Source organism: Marmota monax, unplaced genomic scaffold (genome assembly GCF_021218885.2).
Source record: "Marmota monax isolate L192 unplaced genomic scaffold, Marmota_monax_Labrador192_F-V1.1 WCK01_AAM20220418_F8-fsc00134, whole genome shotgun sequence".
Classification (NCBI taxonomy): domain Eukaryota; kingdom Metazoa; phylum Chordata; class Mammalia; order Rodentia; family Sciuridae; genus Marmota; species Marmota monax.
In genome coordinates, this window is record NW_026692281.1 from 3,409,862 (window position 1) to 3,422,260 (window position 12,399).

Genomic DNA, 12,399 nt, shown 5'->3' on the forward strand with positions numbered 1-12,399 from the left:
ACACGCCTCAGTTTCCCAGAAGGCCCCATCCCAGTAACAAAACTACCTAAACACTTCTAAATTTTAAAAAAAGAGGCTTTAATTCCTTAGACTAACCAATTATCAAAAATACGTAATATTAGTCAAGTGTCAGTAAGAATAAATTTTGCATTGCTGCTTTTAGCTAAATAAACATCTTAAAATTGAAGACTTATTTCTACACTTACAAATTATATACCTTCTCTGGAAAATCTGATTTCCATTCATGTAATGTATAGAAAAATGAAGAAGAAAAAAGGAAAATGTTAGAACCATATATGTATATATGAATGCAAGTATGTATTTATGTATGTAAGCATGTAGTATTTTGAGACCTTTGCTGGCCTCCAACTTGTGATCATCCTGCCTCAGCTTCCCAAGTAGTTGGCATTATAGGCATGTACCACCATACATGGCCCTTTTATTTATTGATTTTTGCCATGCTAGAGATTGAAACCAGGGTCTTTTGCATGGCCAGGCAAATGCTGAACCACACCTCCAGCTAGACGGATACTTTTTTCATTTGAGGAGGGATTTTTTTCCAGTACTTTTTTTTTTCAAGTTGTAGATACTGGGGTTGCTGATGCATTTTCTGAACATACCACAGGGAAAAACTTTCTCTGAAAAATTAAAAAGAAGTAAAAGCACAAATCTTCATAAAAATAATAAGACATATAGTCATAATTTTCTCTTGAATATTATTTTCAATAAGTGTTAGAATCCAGAGAGACATGGATCTAAAGTACAATGAACTTAATAGCTATATGGTCTTATGCAATTCAAATAACAAGTTCAAGATTTTTTATTTTTCGCATTTAATGGATATTATTTATTGGTTCTTTTTAGTTTTACATACAGTAGAATCCACTTTGATATAATTATACAAGCATGAAATATATCTTATTCTAGTTAGGATCCCATTCTTGTGGACATACATGATTATGGGATTCACTGTGATGTATTCATTCATATATATATATATATGGAGGAAAAGTATGTCAGATTCATTCCACTGTCTTTCCTTTTCCTATTCCCTCTCCCTTCCCTCCATTTTCCATTGTCTAATCTACTAAACTTCTACTCTTCCCCCTCTTCCTCTTATTGTAGGTTAGCTTCCACATATCAGAGAAAATATTCAACCTTTGGCTTTTGGGGACTGGATTATTTCACTTAGCATATAGTCTCCAGAACCATCTGTTTACTGGCAAATGCCATAAAGGTATTGAAGATGGTTTTCTATGTATAAAATGGAGATAATTCCTACCTCACAAGATTGCTGTATTAAATGGGATAACATAAAGTTTTGGTATTTGATCAATAAACTCAATAATGATAGTTCTTTTGCAATCACCCCCTTCTATGCTGATTTCAAAAGCCTGTTTTCAACCTAAGAAGATAATTTTATTAGCTCTTTCTTCTGATTTTCACTACTATTTGATAGTTGAACCTTTCTGGAATTCCAAAAGCTTACATTTCTTATAAGCTTATTATATTATACAGATCATCTTCTCACTATAGTCTACCCTTTCCAACACACACACACACACACACACACACACACACACACACACATGCCAACCACCAAAGTACTCACCTCTTAACATCTCAGATATTTCCAAAGTATAGCATAGATCCTCAGCAAGCTCAGTTCTTCTTCAGTGGCCTGTAGTCCACATCTATAGCTCTTACTTGTGTGGTTTATCCATTTCAACATGGCTTTTATCCACTCTTGCTGAGGCACAGATATCAGAAACAGCCCATATCCTTGGGAAAAGGAAATACCAATAGAGTCGCATGAGCAGAAGGCAAGAGTTATAGGACTCTTTCAATATTGAATGCACACTGATATGAAGAATATCCCAGACTTAAGAAAACTTATCTTGTAACTGTGCATAAGACATTCTAAAATAATAACAGCAAAATTATATTTATAATTATAAAGTATATTTATATAGATCATAAACAAAGCAAATTTAAAAAGCAAAAAGATGAAATGGTTATAAATAATGTGCAAATTCAGCACAGTGTTTTTAGGTAGACCCTATGCTGAATTTGCACATTATTTATAACCATTTCTTCTTATTAACTTTTCATGAAAAAAATAAGACCATAAAATCTTAAAAGATTACATTTAGAAGAAACTTAAATTTTTAACCACTTGAAAAGCATCAGATTTCTACTCTAAGAAAACTTTTCTATACATAAATTCATTGATGATCCAATAAAATTAATATGTGCAATTTACACAGTTGATATTAACATACACACACATTAAAAAAACACTTGGATAAGTAAAGCCTTGAACCTTTTTACACATGGTTTTCTACCTCTTCAAAATAAATGAATAAACCATTTTTTAATTAAAATACTGTAGTTTGCCATATAATCATCACCACCATATTAATGTATATTCATGAATAGTCTGTGCATTCTGATATTGCATGAAACAGTTTAGTGATAAGTGATTTTTAAGTAATACCAGCAAATTGTTTTAAAAAGCTTCACATAATAGTCATAATCTGCTATTTTTGCAAAAATTTTGGCATAGAATTTGTGACAATTATGTGGTGAAATACAGTATAAATCATTTCAATGAAACACCAGTTGATGCTTTATAATTTAAGTGTTTCAAACCATGCTTACCATGTGGAAGTCAGAGCATTAAACCATAGTCTCAGTGCAAAGTGTGGCCTACCAAAGGTTTTAAACAGTCTTATCATTCTTCCTATTGCCTATCTTTGGAATTTTCCCCATTTGTTGAATACTACTTTAGTAGTATATAGTGATTATATCTTCAAAACTCTCAATCAATTCCTAAAATCTAATAAATGATGGCAGATGTAATTCAGGAAATATAACTTGTATGTTAAAAAACTTGAAATTTCTGGGACATTCTGGTGGTTTAGAAGGATAATGAGAGAGAATATTTGTAATTAATCATGTTTGGGAAAACTTGGTTACTGTGTGAATATAGGACATCTGAGTCATTGATACTGGAAAAGTCTATTTATTATGATGGAGGAAGCCCCTCAGGGTGATTTCTGAAGGTGCATTCATTTGGTTTTCCAACATGTATTGAAGGCCTACTATAAGCCACGCTGGGATTTAGAATCTGCACATAATACAACTGAAGAGGAATAGACATTTTGTTTCTCTTTAGTGCACTTTCTGCCTCTTCTCCATTCTCTCACCTCCCTTACTGTAATGGTTTCCATGGCAACAGCCTGGGCCAGCTTCAGTCACCTTAGAACATAGGGGCTCTTGAACTGGGAATGGAGCAGAAGGGTGGATATCAGTCACACACCACTGGATAGGACTTTACATCTGGCATGCATCTGCATGTTCTGTGCAATATCTGCAGAATGAGAAATGAAGAGGCTGCTGGAGCCTATAGCAACTCAGAATAAAATCCTGAATTCTAAGCACCAGTGACATAAGCAGTTTACACTCTTGCCATTCATTGATTTAGTATATATTGAGATGTTTATGCATTAAATGCAGACACATAGATGTATGGACTTATGTTTATTCACTAAGCCATTTCCTGTTTCAAATATTCTATCTAGATCTGGAAAAATAAAACCATAAAATAAACAAATAAATGTCCTTCTCTCAAGACAGAATAAATTGACAATAGTATTTAGCCTGAAATCACTAGAGAATACATTCTCCAGTTCATTTAGATATAAGTGAATTTCAAACAAATGACATGAAGCTTTATGTAAATGTACCTATGACACTCTATTGATGTGAAACATATTCACGAATAAGCAGCTGTTTGGAGTTGATACTGTATATATCTGTATGCATTAATATAGATATATATTCCTATATAATCTTAGAAAGGATTACTGCCCAATCTGGCATCATTACTCTGGGGAAATTGATTATCATCAGGCATTAGAATCTGAGCTGGACATAACAGAAAAAAAAAAACAAAACATGCTGTTAGTTACTTGTAGTTCTTAGTTCTCATAGCCATGATGATGAAAGGATTGAACTTGTCAACTTACATCTGCTCCGGAGAGGTCCCCTTCACATTCTACTGTTTTAGTAATTAGTGTAAGATTACACTGTATGGAGCCAAATAAAGGATTGCAATTTACCTCTAGAAAGTCACTAAGAAAAAGGTTCTAATACATTTCATTCTGTTATACCGAGCTTCTTGAGGACAGAGTGAGACTTATTCATCCCTATGTCCCATTTTTTAAGCCTCACATACAGTAAATGTTTGATAAATATGTGCTAATTAGCTTATAAGATCCTCAGGGAAGGAAGAATTTTCCTGACCTTCCAAGTTTTTCTTTTGTTACGCATCACTGAATAGCAGCTATTTCTGTGAGTTGACACGTATATTTATGGGCAAGCAGGACAGGCAGCAATGTTTTGAGGGAGCAGATAGTGAGCCACATAATGGTGCAAATGTGGATATGTATCCTAGAGGAGCCATTACTCATATACCAGGAAATGTGTATAAAAAATGAAGGAAATACGTGTTCATTATCTCTCCTTACATGTATCACGTGTGAGACCATGATCCTTAAATTAAGCAGTGATATATTGAAACTTGTTATCTAGGTTACTTCTTGGTGGAGGGGTAATAAGAAGCAGAATTAGTGAATATTAACCATATGCTATGGTTTGCATGTAATTTGCATGTAATTCTCCTACAAAGGTTCCCAGAGAGGAAGTTGTTGCCAGCACCTATATATTGGAGTGTTGGTTTCTTCTATCAGTTGCAAAGTTTCTGGTCTAATTCCTATGTCTTTGGTCCACTTTGTGTGGACTTTGTGCAGGGTGACAACAATTTATTTTCATCCATCCATGTATATTCAGTTTTTCCACCATTTGTTTAAAAGGCTGTCTTTTCTCCAATGTATGTTTCTGGCATCTTTATCAAGGACAAGATAACTATATCTGAATGAATTTGCTTCTTTGTTTTCTATTCTATTTCACTGATCCTCAAGCCAGTATTTATGCCAATAACATGTTTTTTTTATTACTAAAGTTCTGGAATATAACTTGAAGTTGTGTATTGTGATGCCTCCAGCCTTGTTCTTATTGCTCAGAATTGCTTTGGCTATTTGGGGTCTTTTAATCCTCCTTGAGTTTTTTCCTAAAACTGCTATTTTTTTTCCTAAAAAGCTGCTTTTCCTAGCTCTGTGGGGAATTTCATTGGTATTTTTGATGGGGATTGCATTCAGTCTATAGATTGCTTTTGGCAATAAAGCCATTGTAAAAATGTTCTTTGATAGGCAAAAATTGATATTGTCAAATTATCCATTTAAAGTATACATTTTTATAAGTTACAGCATATTCACAGTTTTGAAAACATTACCTTTAATTCCAAAAGGATTTTTTCATCCCCAAAAGAAATCTGTACCCACTGGATGCCACTTTCTCTATTACTAAGTTTTGATTGTTCATTATATTCCAAATAGAAATCCCTTATCAGATATGTGCTTTTAAAACATTTCACCCCTTTCTGTGGCTTGTCCTTTCATTCTCTTGGCAATGTCTTTTGAAGAGCAAAAGTTCTTACTTTTTTTCTTCCAGGGCTGGTGATTGAACCCTGGGCTTCGCACATGTGAGGTAAACATTTTACCTCTGATCCCCATTCCCCAGAAGTCCTTAATTTTGATGATGTCCAATTTATATATAATTTTTCTTTTACCATTAGCCCTATCTTTCCTTTTTTCAGGCAGGAAACAGTGGTTTTCAAAATTTTCTGGACAATTATCCCCCTCCAACTTTAACTGTTCAGGAAAACTGCATCATTTTTCACCAATTTTAAAGTAGGTTCTGATCAGTCCTATAGGTTATTTGATCCAGTGTTTTACAATTAGTGTATGCATGGGGATTACCAAGAATATAAATCCAATTTATTTCATTTGTTATGACCAATTTCCTTGTCCCAAGTCCTAATAATAATAATAAAGTCCTAGATTATGTCCAGACCCATATGATGAGGAGAGGCAAGAGATTTTGGGGTAAAATTGGGAGTTCATAACCAACTTGAATCTAATGTATGAAATATGATATGTCAAGAGCTTTATAATGTTTTGAACAACCAATAAAAAAAATTAAAAAAAAGAGATTGTAGAATGAAATGAAATAATTCCTGAAGGTCAACAACAGTTTATAAATTATCCTTTTTTTAATGCTGGGATTCAACCCTGGGCCTCTGTGGGCTAAGCATGAATTCCTCCACTGAGCTATATCCCTAGCCCTATAAATCATCTTGAACTTAATTTACTCAGCAGAATATAGGCTAGGAAAAAATGAGTAATCTCCTAACTCTACAGAATGTGTCACTGGACTTAATTTTCACTGGTACAAAATATACTGGAAAAGAACAGAAAGCAACTTTAACTCAAATCGTGTTCAAATGATTAGAGCCCCAGCTCATCAAAATGAAACATCAACTCAATTTTCAGTTGCCTGAGAATTGCTTACAAAGTCCTTCAGTTTAACCATACAGGATTTGGGCTTTTGTTTTAAACTAACTAGCATGCACAACCATAAAATCTTGTGTGACTATGAAGACCATATTTCATAGTGAGGCTTGTTGTTTTAGAAAATGGATACATTTAAGACCAAATTGGTTTTTGAAATAATATGAGAACTTACCTCATATGTTAATCCAGGTGTAACATTTTATTAGCTAGCATTCTATTTCAGGATGACATGGAATCCTATATGGAAAAAAAAAACAGACTCTAAACCTAGTCACTCTGTAATAGTATTCCTACATTTGCTTTAAGAAAATAACTAATAAACTTGCCAATAAATATACTTTATTTCACATTTATCATGTAATCTTTCACAATTTTATATACTTGTAAATACCAAGAAAAATTATTAACACATGAATTTTGCTTCAATTGCTGTGCTAAGAAAGTAGTTACTATTTTATATTAAGACTGATGACACACAAGTAGATTTTCAGCAGTATATGGTGCTTATTTACACATTTGTGTGTGTGTGTGTGTGTGTGTGTGTGTGGTGCTGGGGATTGAACTCAGGGCTTTGTGCGTGCAAGGCAAGCACACTACCAATTGAACTATATCCCCAGCCCCTCCACATATTCTATTTTTTGAAAATGTCTTTTTAGTTATAGATTGACACAATATCTTTATTTTTATTTGTTTATTTTTTTTAAATGTGGTGCTAAGGATCAAATCCAGGGCCTTACATATGTGAGGCAAGTACTCTACTACTGAGGTGCAACTCCAGCCCCTCCTCCACATATTCTTGTTGCACTGATAAATAGTAGGTAAAACAGGAAAATTTATAAGAACTTTTTAATTTTTCAGCTTTTTATCAGACCTTTAATCAGGTCATAAGGTTGACCCTATTGCTGGAGCACAAACGCTATTTTATCCTTCTTTTTCTTTTCTTTTTTAAGTTAGAGCATTATAGTTATACATAGTAGTTGGATTCATCTTGACAAATTTGTACATGCATGGAACTCAATTTCAGTTCATGTTTTCCCCTTTCTCCTGCCCCTCTTCCCTCTTCCTATTCTCATTCCTCTCTTCTACTGCTCTTCCTTTTGCTCATCAATTGATTCTATCTATCTATCTATCTATCATCTATCCATCCATCCATCTATTTGGTATTGGACAGTGAACCCAGGGATGCTTAATCACTGAGCCATATCCCCAGACCTTTTTTAAAAATTTTTATTTAGAGACAGGGTGTCCCTGAGTTGCTAAGTGCCTCCCTAAGTTGCTGAGGCAGGAATTTGAACTCTCAATCCTTCTGCCTCAGCCTCCCGAGTCACTGGGATCATATGTGAGTGCAACTGCACCCATCTGATTTATTTATTTTTGATTGGTTCTTTCTAGTTTTACATAAAGGTGAAATTCCTTGTGGTATATTTTCATATGCACATGGCAAAATTTTTTAAAAATTTACTCTGCATTTCCTCCCCTTTCCCATCTCTCTTCTCTCCCTCTGGGTCTTGTTCTATGCTACTGGTCTTCCCTATATCTTTATGTTATCTAATTCCCCCCCACCCTGCTTGTTTCCTTTGTTTTGCTCTAGCCATAAATTATGTTAATAGAAAGAAAAGAAATATTATGTTCACCAAGAGAGAATAATTCTTATGTTGGTTAATTGTTGGTTAGAAAAGGAGTTTACAAAGTAGGATTTAAAAGGTAGTCCACTAGGATACTCAAAGGTTCACAATAAAACTTTGCATATTTACATTTTATATCATCCTTTGACCATTTTTATTTTGTGTTTTATAATGTACATAATATTTAGTATAGTACAACTCATATATAAACATGCACATATTTGTGAATGTATAAAATATTAATGTACATTTATAAATTAACTTTATTATTTATAAATATAAATACAAATAAATGAATATTAGTACACATGCTAAGATTTTAATGGATTAGGTGATTGAAAACATTTTGAAATCATGGGGTTCGAACATGGTTCTTATTTAAACTAAGGTAACATGTAGGATCTATGTCTGGGCTAGCTTCATTTTCAAACTAGCTATTGTTCCTCAGTCCTAACCAATTATGCCTGAATAGATACCACTAATAGCCCCTGGGAGGGAAGAAGAGAGCACAGAAAAAAATCCGAACTGAATGCCTTGCTAATAGGAAGGAAGACATATTCTTATTTAAAAACTAAATTGATATTAAACAAGGGGTGAGAGATGCAGAAAAACTCTTTACAAACTTGAACTCAAACTTTCAAGTTAAATACTTTAACTTTCAAGTTAAATAAAGGGATATTTAAATGCCCTTGAAAGGGCATTTCAGGTTGAAAATCCTCAAACTCCTCAAAGATGCAACTGAAATTTAAAAGGGAACCAAATCCAGGAAGGTGTTATGGCTCATATTTTTTTTTTTTTCTTTTGACACTGGGACTTAACCCATGGGTACTTACCACTGAGCTACATATCCAGCTCTTTTAAATTTTTTTTTTAGTTGTAGATGGGCACAATATCTTTACTTTTGTTTGTTTATTTTTACGTGGTGCTAGGGACTGAACCCAGGGTCTCACGCATGCAAGGCAAGCGCTCTACCACTGAGCTACAACCCCAGCCCCATATCTAGTTCTTTTCATTTTTATTTTGAGAAAGGGTCTTGCTAACTTCCCAAGGCTGTCCTCTAACGTGTAATCCTCCTACCTCAGCCTCTACAGTCACTCGGTGTTATAGTTTAGATATTAGGTGTTCCCCAAAACTCATGTTTAAGACAACGATAGAAAGTTTTGAGGTAAAATGATTGAGTTATGAGAGCTTTAATCCCTATTCAGGGATAGGGATTAACTGCATAGTAACTGTAGGAGGTAGGGCATGGCTAGAAGAGGTAGGTCATTGGGGGACATGCCTTTGGGATATATATTTTGACAGTGGTGGGGGAATATCCTGCTCTCTGCTCTCTGGTACAGTGTCCTGAGCCACTTTTCTCCACCGTACTCTTCTGCCATGATGTCCTGCCTTACCTCAGGCTCTGAAGATTGGAGTTGCCATCTACGTACTAAAACCTTTGAAACTCTAAGCCCCAAGTAAAATTTTCCTCTTCTAATATTGTTAGTTCTTTTGGTCATATCAGCAAAAAAGCTGAGTAATCACTTGGATTACATGCACTTACCACCATGCCCAATGTGGTTTGTATCTTTTTTTTTTTTTTTGAGAGAGAGAGAGAGAGAGAGAGAGAAAATTTTTTAGTATTTATTTTTTTTTAGTTTTCGGCGGACACAACATCTTTGCTGAGGATCGAACCCAGGCCGCACGTATGCCAGGCGAGCATGCTACCGCTTGAGCCACATGCCCAGCCCGGTTTGTATCTTAAACATCCCCAGAAGTTCATGTGTTGATGGCTTGGTCCTCAGCTGATGGTACTGTTGGGAGGTGGAAGAACCTTTAGGAGGTGGGCCTAGTGGAAGGAAGTTAGGTCATTGAGGATATGCCCTTGAAAGGGATATTGAGACTCTGATCTTTTCCTGTTTTCTGGCTTCCAGGAGGTGAGCAGTTTTGCTCCATCACATGCTCTCTGCCAAAATGTTTTGCCTCACAACAGGCTCAATGTGATAGGGCCAACTGATCATGGATTGAACCTGTGAGTTAAAACACATGTCTCCTTATTTAAAGTTGATTATCTCAGGTATTTTGTCACAGCAAGAGAAATCTAACATAGACAAATATGGAACTGTTTTCAATCACAGGATTTCACATAGGAAAACTACATATGGAAAGTTTGGACAAATGTTGATAAAGCATGTGTGAGAAGGGGTTTAAAAATTTTTTAATCTCTCAAATATTGTATTTACTTACTTATTTATTTAGCTGTGTTGGGGATGGAGCCCAGTGTCTTGTATATGCTAAGCAATTGCTCTACCACAGGGCTACAAACCCAGCCCACTAAGAGGGTTTTAATTTGAAATTGCTGGGGAAGATATGCAGAGAGGAAATTTGTACATTGGGTCATTTAATTGTGTTTTCCTTAACTTAAAAAGGGTGTTTCCCAAGATTTTTTTTAAAGGAAAGGACAGATTGTGATAAAAGTAACAGGAACTTCTTAAAAATTTAGGAGTGGACTTTGTAAAAATCATATAATCAAAGCTGTGAAGTTGTAATAATTCAAAGGGTTATATCTTAGTATATTTACTGCTGTAATATAAGTTAAGAAGGGGTGATAGTTTTTGCCAAAGTCATGATATTGGGTGTCACTGTTGTCAGCCCACTGTTGACCTTCAGTCAGTCAGTATGAGTTAGGCATAAACTGAGTGTCCTGATTGTTGTCAGAGGTTAAATGCTTGCATAATTCTATTTTAATTTGGCATTTTTAATTTTTTTTCAGTAGCAGAAGACTACTGTCATTATCCAGTTGTCAAAAACATTTTTTTAAATATTTATTTTTTACTTGTAGTTCAACAAAATATCTTTATTTTATTTATTTATTTTTATGTGGAGCTGAGGATTGAACCAAGGGCCTTGCACGAATGAGGTGAGCACTCTACCACTGAGACACAACCCCAGCCCATCAAAAACATTATTGAATGCCAAATGTCTCCTTGTGAATACTGAAAGTTCTGAAAAGGAAGAATGTGAGTTGGTGGCAGAATATTTCTATGTTCCCACAAGGCATTTAATAAATATTTTTAAATTATAGAAATTATTATTTCTGATACAAATTTAAGAAGATTTTCATCTGTTCCTCCAATTTATAGTTATTCTAACTTTTCCCCCTAGAGAATTGTGCATATTACCAATTCCATACTAATTAATATTCTTTTCAAAGCTTTTATTATGTATTGACAATTTATAGTTGTACAAGTTGAAAATCCATAATCCTAAATCTGAATATTTTATTTATTGAACCCAGGGCCTTGCACATGGTAGGAAAGCATTCTACCACTGAGCTAGCTCTCTCCCCCTCCCAAAATTTTTAAGCCCTAACAATGCCACCCTAAATCTAAAGCCTTTTGAGTACCAACAATAAGGGAATATGTGGAATTTTTCACAGCTGACTTTATGTGACAATAAAAATGCAGGTACAGTCAAAGTATCATACAAAATTACCTTCAGGCTATGTGTAAGGTACACATGACACATGAATGAATTTCATTTTTTATATTCAGTCCTCATCTTCAAGATGTTTATGATAATGTGTAATGAGTACTCAACTTGTATATGTTTATGGGGTACACGGTGGTGTTTTGAGTTTTGATACAATGAGGAGTGATTGAATCAAGCAAATTAATATATCCATTACCTCAAATATTTACTGTAGTTGTGAGACCATTTGAAATCTATTAAGCTATATTCACTACATTGCATAATAGATCCCCCAAATGCCCCAAATTTATTCCACCTGTTGACTTTCATTTCCCCTTTCCCACCACTCTGAGCCTCTGGTAATCACCATTCTACCTTCTGCTTCTATGAACTCAATTATTTCAGATTTTTCACACAAGTGTTTGGCTTGGCTTCTTTCACTTAGCATAATGTTCTTCAACTCTATTCATGTTGTTGCAAAATGATGGAATTTCTTCATTTTAAAGGCTGCCATGACCCCGAAACTTGTGCCTTGTGTGCAAGTAAAACCAGCATCACATTGAAACCAAGTTCTGTCACTCACATGAGCTGTACCTGGGCCTGCTTGAAGAGCTACAGCCACAGAGCCCTTTGCCAGAAAACATAAAGTAGAACCCCAAGGTGGGCCTGGACGTTGAGCCTGGATGATGCCCTGAATCCCTTTCCTGAAACAATTCTGCCCTGGAAGGTTTCTAGGTCTGTGCTGGGAAGAAGGGCTTTAAAGATATCTGAGATGCCCTCAAGGCCTTTTTAAAATCATCCTAGTTCAAAGCAACTGACTCCCTTTTATCTGTGCTAATCCCTTTATC

General features: G+C 34.9%; 1 protein-coding gene across 14 annotated transcripts in view; it reads right to left on the minus strand.

Annotated features, from left to right (window-relative positions):
• Zc3h12b (zinc finger CCCH-type containing 12B) overlaps positions 1-12,399 on the minus strand; it is a 270,812-nt gene that overhangs the window by 68,693 nt on the left and 189,720 nt on the right. For 13 of the 14 annotated variants that reach the window (XM_058578244.1, XM_046440400.2, XM_046440401.2 and 10 more), the window contains 2 exons: positions 6,649-6,713; positions 1,613-1,782 (listed from right to left, as the gene is read on the minus strand). The gene's annotated coding sequence lies outside the window, so the exon portion shown is untranslated. Of the gene's footprint in view, positions 1-1,612; positions 1,783-3,209; positions 3,374-6,648; positions 6,714-12,399 lie in introns of all 14 variants that reach the window. The other variant, XM_058578212.1, reaches the window with a different exon arrangement.